Below are 23,255 nucleotides of genomic sequence, written 5' to 3' on the forward strand. Positions count from 1 at the left end.
CCACTGTATATTCACAGGTTTACCGGCGGTGCAGAATTACACTCTTTAGGAATGTTCTACATTCATCCGCTGCACATTTTACCTCATCATTCAAAAACTCACGTCCCAAAAACCATGTGATGCACATTAATGTGGCCTGACAGTAATGTCTCCTCAGAAAATGTACAGACTAATACAATGAATTAAAAAAAAAAAAAGATGTTATATTAAATTAACAGTGTGCCACTGTTAATTTAACTTTCTAATCTTACATGTTTTCAAATGTGCGATGCTTGTCAGGAGCTTTTGGCAGCTGTAAGGTTCAATTTGTTTGTAATTTTTTAACAAACAAAATCAACAATATTTTCTCAGCATTTATGAACATACTTTTACTGTTGTTATTATTACCTTCACGATACACTAATACATTTTGAACAAATTAAGTAAATTAGCATTGCTTAATTTCTTGTGAAGCAGTGTAATATAATACATATTATTTATTAAAAGCAGTAAAAATTAATGTTCATTAGTTATTGCATTAAGTATCATGAATTACCAATATTAAGAAATGAAACATGCAAGCGTGCAGCATTGAAAAAAATGACAGCTACATTGTACTAAATATGCTGCAGCAACAAACTTGGCACCAATATGAAAAAAGGACAAAAATATTTTTTTTGTTTCCTCATTTCTTTAGTCAAACTGGATAGTTTATTGTCATTCTTATACATTGTAGGACTTTTAGAAAACCACCAGACAATGACGCTGCAATGTCTCTTTATCAAGTCACTGAACTTCAGCTGTCAATCACTGAAAGAGGATTTTTTTTTTCCAGTAATTGTTGCAACAAGTTGATCAAGATTCCCCAAGAACTACTTGCAGTACGTGACTGTCAATACTGCATTAACAGTGTTTTTCACTGAAGCACAAATCTCATAGAGATGCTATAGAGACACACACTACAGAGGATGCATTTTCACTAAACAAACAAATACTTTATTATTTATCTGAAATGAAGGCAATTTTATCCAAATGTTCGTTATAAGTATGGCGTTGGTAAATGAATGCAAAATGAAATAATTTTTGGCTAAAGTGCATCTGACACATTAACTGGTGTATCATATTACCATCCTTTTCCAAAAACCTACCAACTGAGTATATCGGCTATACTACGCCACACCTGGTCAAAGAATCTCCCGCATAACAAGCAGGTTAATCCTCAGAAACACATCAGCATTAAGACAAATGCAGTGAAGGATTAAAACCTGAATGTTGCAGAAATGCAGTCAACAATATGTAAATCGAAATATAAACAGATTTTTGCAGCATTCTAATAAAACTATCAGGGATGGATTTACAGGGGCTTTAGTAAGATGTAGGAATATTAAAGAAGAGTGCCAGAGGACTGTTCAGATATGAACTTGAATATTCGTGTCACACTGAATGCACTCTGCCCTAACAACTCCTCAATTTCAGATTTCTCTTCACCTTCTTTAAGAACTAGAACAATAAATAGAAACGTTAAATCTAGCTAGTGACTGAACCTCACCTAATCTTACCTCCATTGAAAGAATAATTCAACCAGTGCTGCAAAATTCTTCAAAAGCTTTAGAAAGGAAAGTATAATAGCAAGACTCTTCTCATGCATACTACTATAGAATCACTATGGAAAATAAGAAAAACGATTGCAAACATAGTATCACAAAGATAACATTCTGGTCATTATTCTTTCTCTTATCTTTACTGAGAAAACTCTTACAAAAGGAAAACTCATTTTGCTTTAATCATCAAATGTATTTATTTTTTCTTCTCATTTATATTTTGAGTTATCCAGACTGCATGATCATGTCCCTATTGTTTAAGTCCCATTATAAATTGCAGAATAACATTTTAAACATAATTTTTAAGGAAAGAAATCAAAATATTCTACTATCACAATATTACATATTTCAGTTTTGGTACTTTTGACAAGTATTTTCTTGAACTACTTAGTTACAGAATTTGAAAAGGAACTGCAGAAAAGAAATGGCCCTATAACATGTTTTTGCATGATCTCAATAAACACAAGTCTGATTGTATTTGTTATCAGCACATCCTCTCAAGTAAAATAGAATGAATGTAGTTTATAATAACTAATGTAAAGGATTAAATAATTATTTTATTATGCCACATAAACACACTTATGAAATAAATAAATATTTAGAAACCCACAATGAGTGTAGCATCAGTTCCAGACTAAAGGTGCACTAAGCGATTTTTGAAAAACGCTTTTGACCACAGTGTCGGACCGATTCCCAAAACACACTCGCAGCCAATCAGCAGTAAGGGGTGTGTCTAGTAATGATAGGGAGAAGAGAGTGCTCAGTGAGTGCACAGGATGGATATTAGCAGATCGACTATAGACAGCGAGAGACGGTAGATTAAAAAATGGTAAAATTTCGGAGGAACAAAACATAAAAAAAAGGGTTACGATCAGGCAAAAGATATGACCCACGTAAATATTGGAGCAGCTTTCCAGCGGTGGAGAATCGTTTGGCAAAATTCGCTTAGTGCACCTTTAATACGGCACTAGACAATATACATGCAAAATGTTGAACATTTTTGTGGAAATAAACTAAAACAGGGTCAGGAAACTCATCAGAGGAACAAGTAACAGCATCAGAGAACCACACAGACGCGAAGCCTCAGATACCTTCACTTGCTCTGGGACCCACTTATCTGTGAACAGGGAATATAATGCAATGAAGTGTATTAATGTAAGAAATCATTATAAACTTTAATTTACAAATAATTAAAATAAATGAAATGTTCACCTGTTTTCCCTTCAGACAACATCAGAGGACCCATGGATATGGAAGCACTGTCATGGAAGTCCAGAGACCTGTGCTCTCTCCAGTGGTGTTCAGAGTTACAGTCCTAAAAGAGAGAAAAACAAAACAAAAAAACACAGAAAACATGAAACAGTAGCGCACAAAGTGTCCAGCAGAGGGCGGCCAAAATAAGTAGTTTAGCAACTCTTTAACCTCACCACCATAGACATTATATTTAGATATTTAGTGTTTGATCAACTTTTAAACTCACCGTTGAGCAGTGATTGCTTGACAGAAGGCACAGGTGAACAGCACAGTGCAGGTAAAGCTTAGTGGAGTTTGCAGTGAAGATAAACATCCTGAAGGAGAAACGGCTGGATGTCGAGATGCCGTTCTGCAGCAGCTCCACTGTGTCATCATTTGGATTGGGACACCTGAGAATAGTAACAATGACCATCAACAAATCAAATTGTTTTATGAAATTGATTCAATTAAAAAGGGTGATCCTGTAAATCTTCAAGCATTTGATTTCTTCAAAACATGGGATCTTGTGCTTTAGTTCTGAAGTACTGAAAAATACAAATCTGAGACAATGCTAAAAGTTATATGGATTATTATTTATTCAATCTATCTATCAAAAGTTGTTTTTTAAACATGTTACAGTTACATTTAAGACTGAGCTTTAAGAAATAGAAACAGCTTTACTCTGTAACGATGAGATCCCAGCGGAGACTGTAATCAGGATCTTTCACAGGTGTAGCCCAACACATGTCCAAAACCGAGGAAAACTGACGACTGTCAACCCCCTCGACACGAACTTCCACATTCATCTTCTGGTCGAGCTCTGCATCCACTTTACCAGTGAAGGGCCGAGTAAACTCATCATCCTCATATGGAATCATCCGAACCTGATATCTGCCTTCACCAGCGGGAAGAGTCCTGTGCACAATGCTGTTGAAATAATGGACAGATCAGTTTTATAATTACTATGTTTTAAGAGTAAAACATATATTCTTGGTTTAAAAAATATTACCATATTAACTTTTTTATACATTTATTTTTCTGCTTAAAATATTTGTTCACAAAACTGTTCATCATAATTCACAGAAAATTTTGACACCCGCAATATTCTCTTTGGCATGTTCATGAGAGCTCAATAGAAAAGCAATTTCTAAGCAAGAAAAGTGATGTCCTAATTGGAAGCAATTTGTTCATCTGATCTTTTTCTCAGAATTATTAATTCATATAGACCACTTTTATAATGCATTTGTGGTGCTTTCTTACAAGTCCTCATGATCATTAACTGCATTTAAAAGTTGGACCAGTAAAATTCCACAGAACAAATAAAGACATGAGAGTTAGAACAACATGATGAGAAAAATTCAATTTTGGTGAACTACTCCTTTAATAAAACAGTACCGCTAAAATCAGAATTTGTATTTGACTCGCACCTCTCCAGTGGGTTGATTTCCACATTCATGGAAAGTGTTTGTGTTTGAGGATAAACACAGCTGAAAGAAAGCTTAAGGATTTTCTCTCTGCTGATGAGACCTTCTGACCTCGGTGTCCCCAGAATAAAGTTACTGTAGATGAAGTGGGTGCCGTTGGCCTGTGAGCAACATATATATATACAGTGGGTACGGAAAATATTCAGACCCCCTTAAATTTTTCACTCTGTTATATTGCAGCCATTTGTTCCTCATTAATGTACACACAGCACCCCATATTGACAGAAAAACACAGAATTGTTGACATTTTTGCAGATTTATTAAAAAAGAAAAACTGAATATTATTTTTTTGTAATTTAGCTCCAATTGAATTTGCATTTCAAATAACTTTATGAAAGCAACATTAGAAACACACAAAAAGCAGTCAAGTTAAATAATGGTGGGTTACATATTAATGGTGGAGAATGCAGGCACAAGTCAAATCTAACTCTACTGGTTCTATGATGCACTACAAATATTTGGGATGCTATTTGAATTGATTATACATAGTTAGTCCTACCACAAGATTTGTACCACAGATATGTTCATCGTTATCAAAATGGAATTCCACTCTGCCATTCTGGACCGTTCCTTTGCAGCTGGGATCATTGAGGTGTAAGATGTCAGCTGGAAAACCAGCCTCAAAGAGCTGACAGCGAGACACAGACATGGAGCCAGAGCTGCTTTCACAGGTTTCTAAGAAGTCTGAGAGAAAAAAGCCAAGGTAATTAATCACTTGAAAACACTATTTTTTTTTTCACATTTAGTTGTGGACTGATACCAACCAAAAGAGTCATGATGTTGTTGTTGTCTGTGATGGTCCTTTTCACACAAACAGCCGTAAACACCATTTTTCATCCCGCACCTTTCATCATCAGAGCAGTTGAGTTCAGAACAGGGATTTCTATTAACTAGGAGGATAAGTTGTTTTGTAAAATAGCATCTAGTAAATGCAAAAATATAAATGTAAACATAAGCACTGCTTAGTAACCCACAAGTCATAATCAACCAATTCTCAGCTTTACATATTACCCCACCAACAGAATGAAATGTTATTATAACTGAGTGTTGCAGAGACAAGCTGTTACATTTCCATATATCCTTATACTAAACATTCTGGACCCTTGACTGATTATTGCTCTTGGTCTCAATTTAAGATGTTTTCTAGGGAATTAAATGAATCTTTTTTAGCATTTATAATCAATTACCCCTTGATTATAAAACGGCCCACTGTAATATTAGTCCAGGTGTTTGGCATAGTGGATATTTAGATTTAAAGAACACTTGCACCCTGTGCACGCTACGTTAAGTGTAACTACTAACATTTCTTTAGCAATTTGTTAAAAGTTTTTATCAAACACAAACAGTGCCTCTTTTTTTCAAAGTAGTAATAGAATCTTGGACACATCACTCTAATTATCAACAGCAGATCCTGACTTGAGTACACATGGTGATCTGTGTTAAATTATTTTAAAAGTGTCATAACACATAACATGGATCTGATTTTCTCACATAAAACAATAATCCTCCAGACTGTTATACAATGTTTTTTTTTTATGGTATATCAAAAAGTGTATATTTTTTAAATGTGATTGTTGGTACATTTTACCAGTTTTTACCATACTTTCAAAACAAAAATTCAAATAGGAAAAATATGCAATATGAAAATAATTGAAGACAAAATGTGTTTTATTGAGAAAAAAAACAAGATTTGTTTTTTTAAAAAGTCTTTTTCCAAAAGGTACATCTGGAAAAAGAAGGGTCGTCTTATAATCAGCGTCATCTTATATTCGGGCCAATACGGTATATACTTTTTCATTAGAAACTTGCTCAACTTGTATTTAATGCTCTAAAAATTGTAGGTTGGGAAACCTAAAATTTTTACAACACATTGTATTACCGGGCATTGTAGTTTCAGCTGTAGTTTCTGTGGTTGTGGTCGTCTCTGGCATTACAGTAGTAGAGGTAGAGTTTATGTTCCTTGCGTCTGAAAAAAAGAATATTATATGAAAACAATAATCTCTTACAAGAACAGAGAGCACATGTCAATATATTTATCTGCACAGTATGCCAAATGGCAGGCACTTGGGCTCACAAACTCATAGACATAACACCCTCCTGGAGAGGCGTTGACTTTAATGGGATTGGATTGGAAATAGCAGCAGTTATTGCTCCAGTGACCGCAGACATCTCGAGTGACCACTCCATCCTCAACTGTTGGATGTCCTCCGTTCAGCCACAGTGGAGCATGAGTGCCACAACTCAACTCATCAACACATGTGTCTGGCATCTGAACGCTCTGACCCTGAATGAAGAGACGGTACCAGCCGTTCCAGCTGACCCAAGAGTCACACATTATTTGAGAGGAATGTTGATTGTTGGTGGCTCTCCATAGATCATCCAGGATATTGTAGTTGTAGCAGGGGTCAACAGAGGGAGCTGTTATTAAGAAATATTAGAAAAATAAATGTTGCTGACTGAATGAATATTATATACTTTTTAATTCGAAACTTGCTCAACTTGTATTTACTGGTTTAAAAATTGCAGGTTGGGAAACCTACAATTTTTACAACACATTGTATTACCAGGCATTGTAGTTTCAGCTGTAGTTTCCGTGGTTGTGGTTGTCTCTGGCATTACAGTAGTAGAGGTAGTGTTTATGTTCCTTGCATCTGAAAAAAAGAATATTACATGAAAACAATAATCTCTTACAAAAACAGAGAGCACATGTCAATATGTTTACCTGCACAATATGCCAAATGGCAGGCACTTGGGCTCACAAACTCATAGACATAACACCCTCCTGGAGAGGCGTTGACTTTAATGGGATTGGATTGGAAATAGCAGCAGTTATTGCTCCAGTGACCGCAGACATCTCGAGTGACCACTCCATCCTCAACTGTTGGATGTCCTCCGTTCAGCCACAGTGGAGCATGAGTGCCACAACTCAACTCATCAACACATGTGTCTGGCATCTGAACGCTCTGACCCTGAATGAAGAGACGGTACCAGCCGTTCCAGCTGACCCAAGTGTCACACATTACTTGAGAGGAATGCTGATTGTTGGTGGATCTCCATAGATCATCCAGGACATTGTAGTTGTAGCAGGGGTCAACAGAGGGAGCTGTTATTAAGAAATATTAGAAAAATAAATGTTGCTGACTGAATGAATATTATATACTTTTTAATTCGAAACTTGCTCAACTTGTATTTACTGGTTTAAAAATTGCAGGTTGGGAAACCTACAATTTTTACAACACATTGTATTACCAGGCATTGTAGTTTCAGCTGTAGTTTCCGTGGTTGTGGTTGTCTCTGGCATTACAGTAGTAGAGGTAGTGTTTATGTTCCTTGCATCTGAAAAAAAGAATATTACATGAAAACAATAATCTCTTACAAAAACAGAGAGCACATGTCAATATGTTTACCTGCACAATATGCCAAATGGCAGGCACTTGGGCTCACAAACTCATAGACATAATACCCTCCTGGACAGGCTTTGACTTTAATGGGATTGGATTGGAAATAGCAGCAGTTATTGCTCCAGTGACCGCAGACATCTCGAGTGACCACTCCATCCTCAACTGTTGGATGTCCTCCGTTCAGCCACAGTGGAGCATGAGTGCCACAACTCAACTCATCAACACATGTGTCTGGCATCTGAACGCTCTGACCCTGAATGAAGAGACGGTACCAGCCGTTCCAGCTGACCCAAGTGTCACACATTATTTGAGAGGAATGTTGATTGTTGGTGGATCTCCATAGATCATCCAGGACATTGTAGTTGTAGCAGGGGTCAACAGAGGGAGCTGTTGTTAATAAATATTAGAAAGATAAATATTGCTGACTGAATGACACACATATTTATATGAGAATTTTAACATGTTTCTCTCAGAGAGACGATTGAGGACTCTGATGTGTAAGTCAAATCGCTACAAAAATTATTTCGTTCCAACTGCGGTTAAAATATTCAATAGAGAATTGCAAAAATGAAATGTTATATTGGTATACTGTAGCTTTTAATTTTTTTGGTTATGCGTAACTCATTGTATGACATGTACTGTGCTATGTGAGTTTAATGTTTAATGTCCACGATGAATTTCCCTGAAACGGGACAATAAAGTATATTCATTTATTCATTAATTCATTCATACAACTGAAGTAACGGTGTGAAATCTCCAGAAAACTCTTAAGCTCCCTGTTACACTTATGCTTTAAGTTATTCAAAGCTGAAGACAGTTTGTCTTGAGTTTGAACATCTCCTTTTATTTAGCTGTGAAAAAAAAAACAGGAAACCTGTTAACCCGCACCTGGACGCCGGCGCACTGAACGCTCTTTTACGAATAGATTAAATGAAACGGGACAAAATTAATCTTTACAAACTAAATATCATTATAAAGGTCTAAGCCTCAGGCATCGACGACAGACAGAGCTGTTTTTCAATGGAACGCTTATAAGGAATGTATTTGCTAAATTTGTGTAAGCAGTACACATCCTCTCAATGAAAAGATCCTCTCAGAAAGAGAGCATAATCAAAATGCAGTACATACCAGATTCGTCATAATAACGAGTCATAAACACACCCACAGCTGTAAATCCCGGTTTAGTTAGAAAGCTAAGGGTCCACTGAATGACATCCCAAAGAGCACTTTTAGTCCAACGAAGCAATAACGTTGTAATATGGATGGTGATTCCTTTGTTTACGTCTCGTTTCTTCGGGGACAGTATTGTTTGTATCCATTATGGAATAACTTACGCTCAAAAAACTGCGTCTTGGTTTCTATTTTTTCATGGTATCTTCTTCAGATTTGAAATACAAACTCGTGAGACATGTGACTTTCAACCCATTACTTTTCTGGATTGCTCCAGGACTGATTTCATGTATTTTTATATGGGGAAAAAAAATTCAGTGTGGTACAATTTTTTTTAAGGCACTTCAGTGTCTCTAACTTTTTATCTTTTTGAGCATTATCACTCTGGATCATGGATAGTAAAGCCCAAAGGGTCTTCTTTCCAAACACACCAACATTGTGTGTGTAGCACACTGAAGTCAGGAACTGTTGCAGTTTTAAGTTAGGTAAGTCATCTGTTCTTGCATGATGGGCCAAAGTATCGGCCCCAAAAAGTGCGTCGGCCCACCGGGAAAATGCACTATAGGTCAGATGGCCATTCCGGCCTTGGTTTCACATCATAAAATGATGTGCGTCAAATGAGTCGCTGTAGAAATCAAATACGTTAATGGTTGCGGACGAAATAACTCAACACCATGAGCCAATGCAAACGCAATGACATGTGAAATAAAACATCATCATGTTTTACAGAAGAGTGGCTTGATTAAGCGGTGGAAATAGCGGATGATGAGCACAGAACGGTAACAAAACTGAGACATTTAGAGTCACACACAGGTGTAGTAGTGTGCAAACTGTACTACTCTAAACTCTACTTAGATAACTATATAAGAATTCACATGTTCACAATTTTTGAAAATATTTAGCTGACAGATCTGTTTAAATGCTTCAGTTTGTTTTCTATTATATCAGTTTAAATGAATCAATTTGTTTTTATATTATACTGTATATTTTATTATAATTATATTATATTATAAACCTAATAATAATTTACCTCAAAAAGGGAATTCATGAACAATATCTGCTTCATTTTTCATATTACATTAGCAAATATAATATAATATAACGTAATATAATATTATATTTTTATAAAGAATTGAACTTTTTTTTAATGATTTTTAATAGAGATTGTGTTCTTGGTAACAGCACTGTAAAAAATGTTTTCTCAGGTAACCTAAAATGTGCATACTTTAGTTACATCAAGGGTCAAATCAAATATAAATAGCACATTACAGTTTAAAGTTACACACTTTTTTGTGTGTGCGTGCTGTATAAAGAATATGTGCTGGTATAAAGAATGTTTTTGCTCAGGTGGCCGAAATGTCCGCCCAGTAGAGAAAAGTTTTGCTCAGCAAGAAATAAAATTAGATGGATCATTGCTCATGAGGTTATTATATAGGAGTCAAGACAATACTTTACCAGTGGTTGTGATTGGTGGAGTAATGGATTCTATGGGTGGGATTCTCTCTGTTGTTGTAGACACTGATGGGATGGACTGGTTTGAGGCTTCTGGTACTAAGAACATTTTTTTATATTAATATTAATCAATTTTAAACAAAACCTAGAAATATAAATGACTATTGACAATAACATATGAGTAAATACTCACCTACACAGAAAGCTGAGCAAAACATTGGCTTGACAAACTCATAAACATAGTAATTTCCAGGACATGCTTTAACTCTTATAGGGTGGGATGTGTAAGTACAGCAGCCATACCATGCAGAAGCACAGACCTGACAGATGACCACTCCATCTTCCAGCTGTGGATGAGGGCCGGTGAGCCACAGTGGGGATTGCGTCCCACACATGCCTTGATTTACGCATGATTCTGGCATCTGGGCATTTTGACCATTGTAGAACAGCCTGTACCAGCCATTCCACTCCACATTATAATCACACCTGTTATGGTAGTAATTGTTATTATAGTAAGAGTTGTTTGTGGCTCTCCAAGGCTCATCCAGACTGGTGTAGTTGTAGCAGGGATCAACACTTGGGGTGGTGAAAGGTACTGTTATAAAAAGTAGAAAGAGAGCATTACATACTGCATATTAAAACTATTCAAGATAATAATATGAAAACCTCAATATAAGCATGTCGATTAAAAAGAATGAATGAATGTACCTGCACAATATACAGGAGCTGGAATTGAAAGAGTTGGTCGGGTAAATTTGTAGACATAATAATTTCCAGGACAAGCTTTAACTTGGATTGGTTCAGATCTGTAGTGACTGCACTGATCAAAATAAGAACCGTAAATTTCACGTTTAGCAACTCCATCTTCTAGACGAGGATGAGAGCCACCAAGATACAGAGAACTGAAACCTCCACATGACATGTAGGACATACACCACTCAGGCATCTGAGCACTTGATCCATTAATGAAGAGCCGATACCAGCCATCCCATTCTACACGAGTGTCAGCATGATCAGAGATGTATCCATACGTAGACCAGTAATTGAGTGTGCTTCTCCAGTGGTTGTTGAGTACATTGTAGTTTTCACACGGGTCATAATCTGTTATTGAGATATCAAAACAAGCAAGTTCCTGTATATTTCAGTGAGAAGCTTCACAAGTGCAAATCTGAACCAGTAAATATAGTAAACATCATGAGACTCTTAATTCATTCACAGTATGACAGTGTAATAGTGAAGCTAAAAGTTCATGCATAAAAGATGCCACTTTCATTGCAAAATAAGATTTAGATTAGGGAACGTGTTCAGTATTAAATTAACTAAGAGTTTTCCCTCAATAAACTCCTAATTGCTTCTTATTGATAGTGAGTAAGGTAGTTGTTGTAGTAGTTATGTTAAGGTATGGTGTAGGGTTAAGGGGTCTAGAAAATGGTCATGGAGAATAAGGCATTAATATGTGCCTTTTAATTACTAATAAACAGCCAATATGCTAGTAATATGCATGCTGATAACCAACTAGTTGATAGTGTTCCCTAATCTCAAGTGTTACCATAAATACATTTAAAAAATTTAATATTTTATATAACTTACTCAAGATGATGCTGGTTCCAGTGACTATATCTGGGCTTACAGTAGAAGCAGCCTGTGAAATAATGCTGACATCTACAAAGACATGTCAAGACATGACTGAGAACATTTAAAAAGTTAGAAAAGACTTTGTAAAGTGGTAAAAAGCAAGGTACCTGTGCAGTATCCTGAACACCCAAATTGTGGATTCACAAGTTCATAGACATAGTAATTTCCTGGACACGCTTTCACTCTGATGGGTTTTGTCTTGTAATCACAGCAGCCACTCCAATAATTGCCACAGACCTCTCTGATCACCATTCCATCCTCTATCTGAGGGTGAGGTCCATTGAGCCACAGATTGATGTGTACATTACAGCTGTATGAACTAACACAGGTCTCTGACATCTGGATGTTCATTCCATAGTAGAAAAGCCGGTGCCAGCCATTTCAGGAGAATCGTTCATCACGTTACCTCCACTTTCATTGTTGGCTCTCCAGGGACGATCCAGAGACTCATAGTTGTAGTAGCTGATGCTGCTGAAAGCAACTGTTATGGAGTTCGGAAAAGTACTGTTAAAATACTGTATTTACTGTACATTGAAAGCAATTTAGAGTATTACATCGTAAAACATAATGACTGTTTATTTCATGACAGGTCAATTATGAAGAGATATTCATTATGAAGTAACTTATTGATTTTGTTTATCATTTTAATATAAATAACATGGCAAGACACACTTGAAGTTGAAACTTAAGTTTTAAAGTTGTGAGATTTGAGGAACTGTGTTACAGCTAACATGAGAGCTACAGTTAGTGAAGTGCTATGAGAGTGTGTGGAGAATTAGAAAGTAGCCTACAGAATGGTTAATGAACTGCACACCACTGATTCTAACTGGTTAAACCATGTTGAATTGTTAAAACATGCTTAATATGTATGTTAATTTACTCTTGATACAGCCATTTAAAAAAATCACAAAAGAGAGTTTCACCTGCACAATATGTAGGTTCAGGGGCTGATTTGTTGGGTTTGACAAATTCATAGACATAATAATCTCCTGGACAGGCTTTGACTTGGATAGACGTGGAATTGTAGGCTCCACACCGATTGGAATACCCCCACCCCACATAAGTTCCCAAAACTTCACGGGTCACCACTCCATCCTCAACTCTTGGATGAGAGCCGCTGAGATACAGTCCAGTTTCACCACCACATCCCACATAACTCACACACCACTCGGACATCTGGGCACTTTCTCCATTCAAATACAGCCGATACCAGCCACTCCATTCAACAAGGGTGTCATCATGTCCATAGTTTTGGCTGAAGAAGGCTCGAAACCGGAGGCTCGGCTTGAGCTCCGAGTAAGAAACCCCCCAAAAAGGCTTATGAAGGACAGCAAGCTCGTTGCCGACTGGAGAAGGAAGAAAGAAAAAAAAAATAAATAAATAAATAAAAATAAAAATGATGGTTTTACCCCCCAAAAAGACTTATTTAACGCTTTGAGGAGAAAAAACGCTCCTGCGGGAGCGATGGGGAAAACTCTGCTATGGCGAAGAGGAAAGCTTAACAAAAGAAAGAAATCGCTGCTGATGGGTAAAAGCTAATGGGGATTTGTCACCACTGCGGTAGTGACGAAGGAACGTTTGCGGGGTTTGAAGGACGACTCACTGCTGCGGCGATGAACTGTTAGATAGCGGGAGCAGCGGGAGGTTGGCAAGCCGACGGTCCTGGCCGTATGACTGTGGGATTTATGATTGGGAGACAGGGAATTCCCTGCTTTGAGACGTTGGGCTAGGTGACGCAATAAGAGCTAGAGGGCGGGGAAAGGGGAATCCCTGCTATTTCTGCGAAACGAAAGTAATTTGTTGATTAATGACGGACAGGTGCGTGGTGGCTGGATTATTGAATGAGAGATTGGTGTGCTTGTCTGATTTGGAAAAGGTTTGATCTGATGTAAGAATGGAAGGCGTTCGAAGACCACCGGCCTAAGCTCTTTATTTGGATTTCGGGGAGACCGTTTTGGGCGGCTGAAGTTGCGGCACCGATGCGGAAGGAGTGACTGGAGTAATGGTTTGCTGAAATGCCTGATTTAGTCAGGACTGATTTGAGGTGTTTTTGAAACCAATGTCTGGAGATGGGGCTATTGTTGTCGTCTACGAAAAGGGGGTCGGTGGGAGACTGAATTTGAGAACGTCTGTGAGCTAAGAAGAGGGCAACGGATTGGTAAGGCTGGAGGGGGGTGGATAAGTTAAAAATGAAAATCGGATGACCGTGCATTAATTGATCTACCGAAGAAAGCGAGGATGAAAAGCGCGTTGAGTAATCTGGCTGTATTTTCAGAGTGGTAACCTGAACGAAGGGTGAGTAAGCACTTGCTTAATATTTCGCGGGTGATGGGCAAGCGAGAATCTAGATGGCAGGGTTGAGATTTTTCAATACCTTTTAAAAGCAGGGAGAGTTGAGGGTTGTTGATGGCGGGGCATTGGCGGCCGAAAATTAGTTTATGGAAAAAGTGGATACCGCTAAGATATGTTTTTATGGAGCCGGGTTGGATCTGTTTGAAGTGGTGGAGAAAAGTTGCAAAAGAAGAAACAGTTGTGAGAGAGAAGTCAGGAAATTGAAGCTTGTGGTGAGAATGGAAGGTTTTGAAAGAGTTCCAAGCCGTCCAGTATGAGCTGAGTGTTCTTGGAGAAATGGCTTGGAGGATGAGATGGGTGGATAAGTAGTGAAGATGGAGGAGGGGGTGGTTTACTGGAACGTCAGGTCCGAATAAGGAGGCACTGGTGTGGGTGACTGGTCTGCCTGAGGAGCTAATGATCTGAATTTCTGAAAGGCAAAACGGGAAAGAGAGTCAGCAATTGAGTTTTTACAACCTGATATATGGACTGCTTTAATTATGAACTGGTTGCAGGCAGACGTCCAGATCAAACGTCTTAGGAAAGGCATGATTTCCGTGGAACTGGATCTGCCTTTATTTATGCAGTGGTCTGCTGCTGAGTTGTCACAATAGAAGAGGATGCTTTTAGAGGCCCATTCTTTCCCCCATAAAGTCGCGGCGACGACGATTGAGTAGAGCTCGAATAGAGCGGAGGAGAAGGATGGTTTCAAATTTAGGAGTTCGGGAGGCCATGTTGAAGCGAACCAGCGCCCTTGGAAATACCCCCCGAATCCAACTGAGGGGGCTGCGTCTGTGAACAGGTGCATGTCGGTGGCTAGCGCGACGTGGGCGTTGTAGAAAAAGGTGAGGCCGTTCCATTGATTAAGAAACAAAAGCCAGAGATTGAGATCTGCTCTACACGATTCATTCAGGGTGACTAAATCGTTTAAGCCGGGGACCGAGGATGCTAGAGAGAGAAGGTGGGAGATAAAAGGGCGGCCTTGGGGCACGATTCTCATAGCGAAATTTAGGTGGCCTAGCAGGGAAAGAAGGTCGCGTTTGGAAATTCTTGTGGCCGAAGTATGGTTATTAATTACGTTGGAAATTCTGTCGATTTTCTCTTTAGGGAGCGAGGCTTGGAATTTGACTGAATCGAGGCGAATTCCGAGCAGGGAGAGTTGAGGGTTGTTGATGGCGGGGCATTGGCGGCCGAAAGTTAGTTTATGGAAAAAGTGGATACCGCTAAGATATGTTTTTATGGAGCCGGGTTGGAACTGTTTGAAGTGGTGGAGAAAAGTTGCAAAAGAAGAAACAGTTGTGAGAGAGAAGTCAGGAAATTGAAGCTTGTGGTGAGAATGGAAGGTTTTGAAACAGTTCCAAGCCGTCCAGTATGAGCTGAGTGTTCTTGGAGAAACGGCTTGGAGGATGAGATGGGTGGATAAGTCGTGAAGATGGAGGAGAGGGTGGTTTACTGGAACGTCAGGTCCGAATAAGGAGGCACTGGTGTGGGTGACTGGTCTGCCTGAGGAGCTAATGATCTGAATTTCTGAAAAGCAAAACGGGAAAGAGAGTCAGCCATTGAGTTTTTACAACCTGATATATGGACTGCTTTAATTATGAACTGGTTGCAGGCAGACGTCCAGATCAAACGTCTTAGGAAAGGCATGATTTCCGTGGAACTGGATCTGCCTTTATTTATGCAGTGGACTGCTGCTGAGTTGTCACAATGGAAGAGGATGCTTTTAGAGGCCCATTCTTTCCCCCATAAAGTCGCGGCGACGACGATTGGGTAGAGCTCAAATAGAGCGGAGGAGAAGGATGGTTTCAAATTTAGGAGTTCGGGAGGCCATGTTGAAGCGAACCAGCGCCCTTGGAAATACCCCCCGAATTCAACTGAGGGGGCTGCGTCTGTGAATAGGTGCATGTCGGTGGCTAGCGCGACGTGGGCGTTGTAGAAAAAGGTGAGGCCGTTCCATTGATTAAGAAACAAAAGCCAGAGATTGAGATCTGCTCTACACGATTCATTCAGGGTGACTAAATCGTTTAAGCCGGGGACCGAGGATGCTAGAGAGAGAAGGTGGGAGATAAAAGGGCGGCCTTGGGGCACGATTCTCATAGCGAAATTTAGGTGGCCTAGCAGGGAAAGAAGGTCGCGTTTGGAAATTCTTGTGGCCGAAGTATGGTTATTAATTACGTTGGAAATTCTGTCGATTTTCTCTTTAGGGAGCGAGGCTTGGAATTTGACTGAATCGAGGCGAATTCCCAGGAACTCGAGAGAGGTGGCGGGTCCCTCAGTTTTCTCGGATGCAATTGGAATGCCTAGTTCGGAGAAAACTCTTTGAACTGTGCTGAGGTGGGCAGCCGGAGGAGAATGTCTGGGTGATATGATGAGGAAATCATCTAGCAGATGAATTAGGTAGGGGATGTTGTAATTGTTAGCAAGGATCCAGCACAGGGCTTCGGAAAGCGTGTCAAAAATTTTTGGGCTGCTTTTACAACCGAAAGTCAGGCGAACGGCGAAATAGTATTTGTTACATCAGTGTACTCCGAAGAGATGCCAGAAATCAGGGTTTAATGGCATGACTTTGAAGGCTGACGTGATGTCGATTTTTGCTAACCATGCTCCGCGGCCGACGGATTTGATTAGTTGAATTGCTTGGTCGATATCGTGATAGTGTAAAGAGAATTCTGAGAGGTGGATTAGACTGTTGATGCTGGAAACGGAGCACTCGTGGGGAGCGGAGAGATCGATAATGATGCGCTTTTTTCCCGGGAATTTTCTGGTGGCTATACCGATAGGGTTTATGCGATGTAGGTCTTACACACGTGCAAAAAACGACATTTTTGCCTGAAACAGAGGAAATCGTTGAAGTTATTGCAAACTTGGCGATTTGAAATGGAAGAATAACGACCTCTAGATGGGGCAGAGCGATCTGACCCGGACTGTGGCACATATGATGTAGATTTGATAGATTCGGAGGTAGGCTGAGACTGAGGGCTCGGAGAATTTTGAGTGATTAGTGGGCAGGAGTGGGACTGATGAACGAGAGATCTACAAATAGAACATGAGATGATACGGCAGCCGAGGAAGACACACGATTATACAAATCGAAGTCGAGGGCACCCCAGTAGGGGCACTGGTTCCACTGGGCAACCTTTGTCGCGCATTTAGCTGAAAATAGCTTGTGATAAGTGTAAAAGTGGCTGCCACCGAATGACAGAGAAAAGTCAGCTATAATCGAGAGATAATCATTTAGCTCCTTACGCCTGTTTGGAAAAACTGAACAGATTACGTCTGTATATTTTCCAAATGCTAGAACGAATTCTGCGAGTGAAAGAATGCGATTGGAGCTAGAGGCTGAATCTTTAAGGGTCACGGAAAAAAGGCCACAGTCCAGGGATCGATAGCAATCTTTTTGTGGGATGGGAGATAGAAGAGATGCTAAGTCCACATCCATACCTGAGAGGATTTGGGTGCGGAGCGGAATGGACACGGATGGGGGCTCCATGGCAATGGCATGAGCAGGAGTTGCTGTTGGAACGGTTGCACCGTTTTCGGAGGCAGCCTCACGCTGGGTTCTCTGCTCGTAGAAGGAAAGAAAGAAGTAGATGAGGAAATATAGGGGGGATGCAGACAAGAGACCGGAGCAGGACCCAATTGCGGAGGCAGCCTCACGCTGGGGGGCGCTCCAGAGATGGTTGGATAAAAAGTAGGAGGAGGAAGGACAGGAGCGGGATTTTGTGAGGAATGGGCGAGGCTGAGCAAATCTGAGGTGGGTAAAAGGTGGGCTTGGACAGGAGGAACAATGGAATGGGCAAGGGCAAAGGTGGGAGCTTGGGAGCGTATTTGAGGGGCTAAATTGGCCTGTGAAAGCAAAGGGCTTAAGACCGTGGCCGCGAGACCTGCGCTATTGGGTTGGGGAGCGGGGATTATGGCTGCGGAAGCAGGCGCGGGTGCGGGTGCAAGTGCAGGTGCTGCGGCCGGGGAGGAAACGCTGGTAGAGCCCGAGGCTGTCTCGGCCTCCGTGTTGCAAGAGGCTAGCCCAGCTCTTTTAGACGGTCGACTGGAAGCTTTTTGAGGGCGGGTGGGGGGTACAGTTGGTGGATTCTCTCCAGATAGTGACTTCGTGTAAAGAGCGTACAACTGCTTTGATTTGCCTACGGGAAAAATAAATGTTTGCGGAGGCAAGAGCGTGCCGCAATCCGTTAACTGTCCATTTTGTTATGGCAGGAGTTGACGATGGTCCTGGTGGAGTCGGCTGGGCTGGAAGGCGAAGAGAAGTTGAGAAGCCTGGGGTCCGTGGCTGCCTGGCCGGAGGCGGGGTTGACCGCGGTGTGAGGCGGCGTCTTGGCGAACTTGGAGGAGGGCGCCGAGAAGGATGACCTCGTTCCTTGCTGGAGTGGCCGGTACGTAGAGACGGAATTGGAGGAAGCTGGGTTCGGCTGAGTGGCGGAAGGAGACTCTGAAGGACGGAAAAGTTCCTCGTCGGAGGTGAACAGCTGAAGTTCGTCGGGGTGGGACATGTTTCACGGAATAGGGCGGGGCCACTATGCCGGAAGAATATTCGCTTTGAAGGAACAATGACTGCTGCTTATATACGGTCGAAACGATGATTGGCAGGACTGGTTGATTAGGCTCCTCCCGAACCTGCGTTGCGAACTTCATAAAAAAGGACAATCCTGTGATGATCCATACTCACTATGTGAAACAGTTGAGTCTTTATGACAAGAAGAGATATTGGGATAGTGCACTAAGGAGGGATTATATAAACTGACTGCAACTTCAACAAATGTATTAGTTTATACCAATCTCTCACTAATTTCAGTTCATTTTCTAGGAACTGTGTCTATATTTGCTTCCACCCATTCAAATGACACCCTTAAAAAAATTTAAAAGTATTGTTGTTTATGGTGTTTTCAGATGTATGTAATTTGTAACAATTTATAATTTTCTTAAAAATGTGATTATAGCTATCACGTCTACTATCATTCTCTCTGGTCTGTTTTCAGGTCCTGCTGTTTCTGCTCTGTCCAGCAGGTGAAGTCTGGTGGTACTGTTCTGCTGTCTAACATGGATCATCCCACCTGTTACTCCACCCATTTCACCTGTTCATCATTACCAGCTCACTATCTACATGCATATATAGCTGCTTTCAAGGACTTCAAGTCATTTCTAAAAGCGTCTTTAATAAACCTGGCATTTGAGTTTGTATCCTGGTCCACTCTGAGCCTCCCTGATATATAGTACTTCAATACAGTGAAATATAGACATAAATCAACAATTTAGTCATCTGTATATCTTTGCAAAAATTTGATTTTTCAATAGCATGAAAAACATTTGAATGGAAGACTACTCCAATTCTAAATTGTAACACATATTAATATACGCAGTATGCTGTATAAATTATCAGTTACTGCAGAAAGTCACAGTTGTGAGATGTAAATCTGAATTATGAGAAAACAGTTCAGAATTGTGAGATAAAATTGCCTTATGAGCCTGTAAACCTAACTTTTCGACATGAAGATAATTTTTTTCTGTCTAAAACACATTTCTTATCCATGAATATTTATTTATTTATTTATTCATTCATTAATTCATTGTAAAAAAAAATAAAATAAAAATTAAAAAAAAATATATACAGTTATTATTACAATTATGACATAATGTTAATCATTGAAGGTCTGCTAAATCTACATGCATGAAATTAAATGAAATTAAACGAAATTAAATGAAAGGGACTCGACACAATAACTAGCAAGTGTTTGGAATTTGTGCATTTCATAAATGTCAAAAATTCCAAAGACATTTTTTTTTTCTCAACACAATAAAAATAATAAAATTGTGCAAGTGCAAAAAGAAAAAAAGTTCTTTCAGATAATTATTAATTTTATGCTTCTTTTATTTTTATATTTGTAAAGGACAGCAAAGGATGGGAAAAGAAGTGATGTAAGTAAAACATTATTGTCCATTGATTATTTCACCTGTTAAATACACAATATCAACATAATGAATTAAAATTAAGAAAGATTAGTCCACCTACTAACAATATTATTTTAATGCACATGACAGATTGTGAAACACTCACCATTAATTAGCAGCAGTAGTGACACACACAGTGAGATCAGAAACCTCATTGTAACGAATGGCACCTCCTGCACCTGCACACACATACAACACACACATGAAACATTTGGTTATATTTATTTTGTTATATTTTATTTATTTATTTTGTGTATGTTTGTGTGTGTATGTGTGTATTGTGCAGATAAGTAAAAACAACTTAAATCATAATGTTCACAAATATTTATATAAAAAGGAACATTTTGTGAAATAATTTAAATCAGTCAAAAGGCCAATGATCTTGTTATTAGAGCCCAATGTGATGAAATGAAGAGAAATAACTTTACCTGAGATCAAATGCTGCTGCAGAGCAAACTCAGGGAGATTCTCTCTTCGAGCAGCTGAATACAGTGATGATGATTATATGCAGCTCTCACAATCTCATCGGTGCCTTTATTAATACATGTGGGGGGATCATTACTGGAACCAAGAGTAATCTCTAAACAATAACTTAAACCAGTTTGTAATTTCTTTTAAAGTTATGTAAGAGTGTAGCTATGGTTTGCTTGCCATTTAATCAGTTTACTACATTGTGCAGTTCTGTTGTGTACTGGTTGCTCTGATATTATAATGAAAACAATAGTTAATGTATATGTTTGCCTAAAATCAGATCACATTCCTGTGAGATTCCCAGCAACAAATGTACACATAACTGCTGCAGAGCAAACTCAGGGAGATTCTCTCTTCGAGGAGCTGAATACAGTGGTGATGATGATCTGCACAATCTCACACACTTATCAGTGCCTTTATTAATAACATTGGCCGGATTATTACTGGAACCAGAAGAAATGTCTCAATGTCTTAAACCAGTCTTTCATGTAACATGAAGATTTGTTATTTGAACTGATTGTTTCCTTGTGTGCAGCTGCATTTAGAAATAATGATGACAAGTTTGATTTGATAAGTAGCTTTACAAAAACAGTACTATAAAAGGTGACAGAAAAGATTAATGCTAATTAGTTTAATAATGTGTTAGTTAATTCTGTTTGTAAATAATTTATGTAAATGATGTTTAATAATGTTTACATTTAATTAATTAAAGACCACTGGAGGGATGCAGGCAGTGGCTGTAAGATGGAGATTTTTAGATGTGCAAACTTACAAAATTATAACACAAATACAGAAATACATACATATTTTAATGCAACTAACAACTCAAACCTAAATCCTAAAGTAAACTAATGTCTATAAAAGCAGCTGGGAAACAGCATGCTAGGTATGTAGCAGGTTACAATTAAGAAAATTAGGAAGGGTATTTAATATTTGGATACAGAAAATAAAGGGGGGAAAATGAAGAGAAAACACAACAAATATTCAAGGATGTTGATTTATAAATACAGCATAAATTAAACAGAAGCAGGCAAAACAGGCAAATGTTGATTGATCATTTCATTTGAAGTAAAGAATACAGTCTGTTCTTGGGCAATTGAAGGAAGTGAACACTATATTCACAGGTTTACCGGAGGTGCAGAATTACACGCTTATGGAACATCTACATTCCTCCAGTGCACATTTTAGCTCATCATTCAAAAACCCAAGTCCCAAAAACCATGTGATGCACATTAATGTGTCACGACAGTAATGTCTCATCTGGAAATGTACAGACTAATACAAATATAAAAGAAAAGAAACAAGAAATAGATAAATGAGCAGTAAAAGTTTCAGATGCGTCACTGTCAATTAAACACTCTACTTTTTTTCCTGTTCTCAAATGTGTAATGCTTGTTGGAAGTCTTTAGTATAACTGTAATATTCCATTTGTTTGTGAGTTTTTTAACAAAACAAAATCAGCAGTGCTATTACAGGTTTTTTTATATACTTTTACTGTTATTACCTCCTACATATACTAATACATTTTAAATAAACTAAGTAAATTATCATTATTTAACTTCTTATTTCTTATGAAGAAATTATTGTTAATGCATTAGGTATCATGAATTAACAATATTAACTAAATGAAACAGGTGCTAGTGTGCAACATTGACAAATTACATTGTAATTGTATTGATTCTGCCTCAGTCTTACTCGGCAATAAACTTGGCACCAACATAAAAAAAGACAAAAAGCTAAAAAGCACCTCTATTCTCTACAGTACTGTATGACTTTATCACACATTTTTACTCTTTTGTTAAGTCAGGATAGTCTGGATAGTCAGGTTTATTGTCATTCTTATACATTGTAGGACTTTTAGAAAACCACCAGACAATGAGTCTGTAAAGTCAACAAACTGCAGCTGTCAATCACTGAAAGTGGATTTTTCCAGTAATTGTTGTAACAAGTTGATCAAGATTCACCAAGAGCTACTTACATGACATCGTACATGACAGTGCATTAACAGTGTTTTTATTTTATTTTATTTTTCATTATCTTCCAGTGATAATTTCTGGTGATTACAGTTTATGCACATTTTCACAAGTGGTCAAAATTAACCATAAGCAAAAAAATCGAATTTATAAAAAAAAAACTGAACGTTATTAGAAGCTGATCATACCAATTGGCTCTCACTGAAGCACAAAACTCATAGAGATGCTATAGAGACACACTGCAGAGGATGAATATTCTCTAAACAAATAAATATTTTCTTACTTAAAGGAAATTAATTTAATCCAAATGTTCATTATAAGCAAGCTGATGATAAATAAATGTGAAGTAAAATTTTAGCTAAAGTATATCTGTTACATTAATTGGTGAATCATATTACCCTGACCTCATTTTTCAAAAACCTACCAACTGAATATATCAGTTATACTACACCATACCTGGTCAGAATTTCTTGCATGACTAGTATATTAACCCTCAGAAACCAAGAGTAACACAATCACTACTTTTATGTGTTTAAACTACATACAACAGCAGCTCATACTTTA

General features: G+C 38.6%; 3 pseudogenes; all 3 read right to left on the reverse strand.

The window, feature by feature from the left end:
- Nucleotides 1-14,167, reverse strand: part of LOC107666952 (alpha-tectorin-like) — a 33,330-nt pseudogene extending 19,163 nt beyond the window's left edge.
- A 471-nt stretch (nt 14,168-14,638) lies between these two features.
- On the reverse strand, nt 14,639-15,480 carry LOC107666959 (uncharacterized; annotated as a pseudogene).
- Nucleotides 15,481-15,550: 70 nt separating this feature from the next.
- Nucleotides 15,551-18,791, reverse strand: LOC107666969 (uncharacterized; annotated as a pseudogene).
- Between the last annotated feature and the right edge of the window lie 4,464 nt (nt 18,792-23,255).

This window comes from Sinocyclocheilus anshuiensis, unplaced genomic scaffold (genome assembly GCF_001515605.1).
Source record: "Sinocyclocheilus anshuiensis isolate Anshui unplaced genomic scaffold, SAMN03320099.WGS_v1.1 scaffold1500, whole genome shotgun sequence".
NCBI lineage: Eukaryota > Metazoa > Chordata > Actinopteri > Cypriniformes > Cyprinidae > Sinocyclocheilus > Sinocyclocheilus anshuiensis.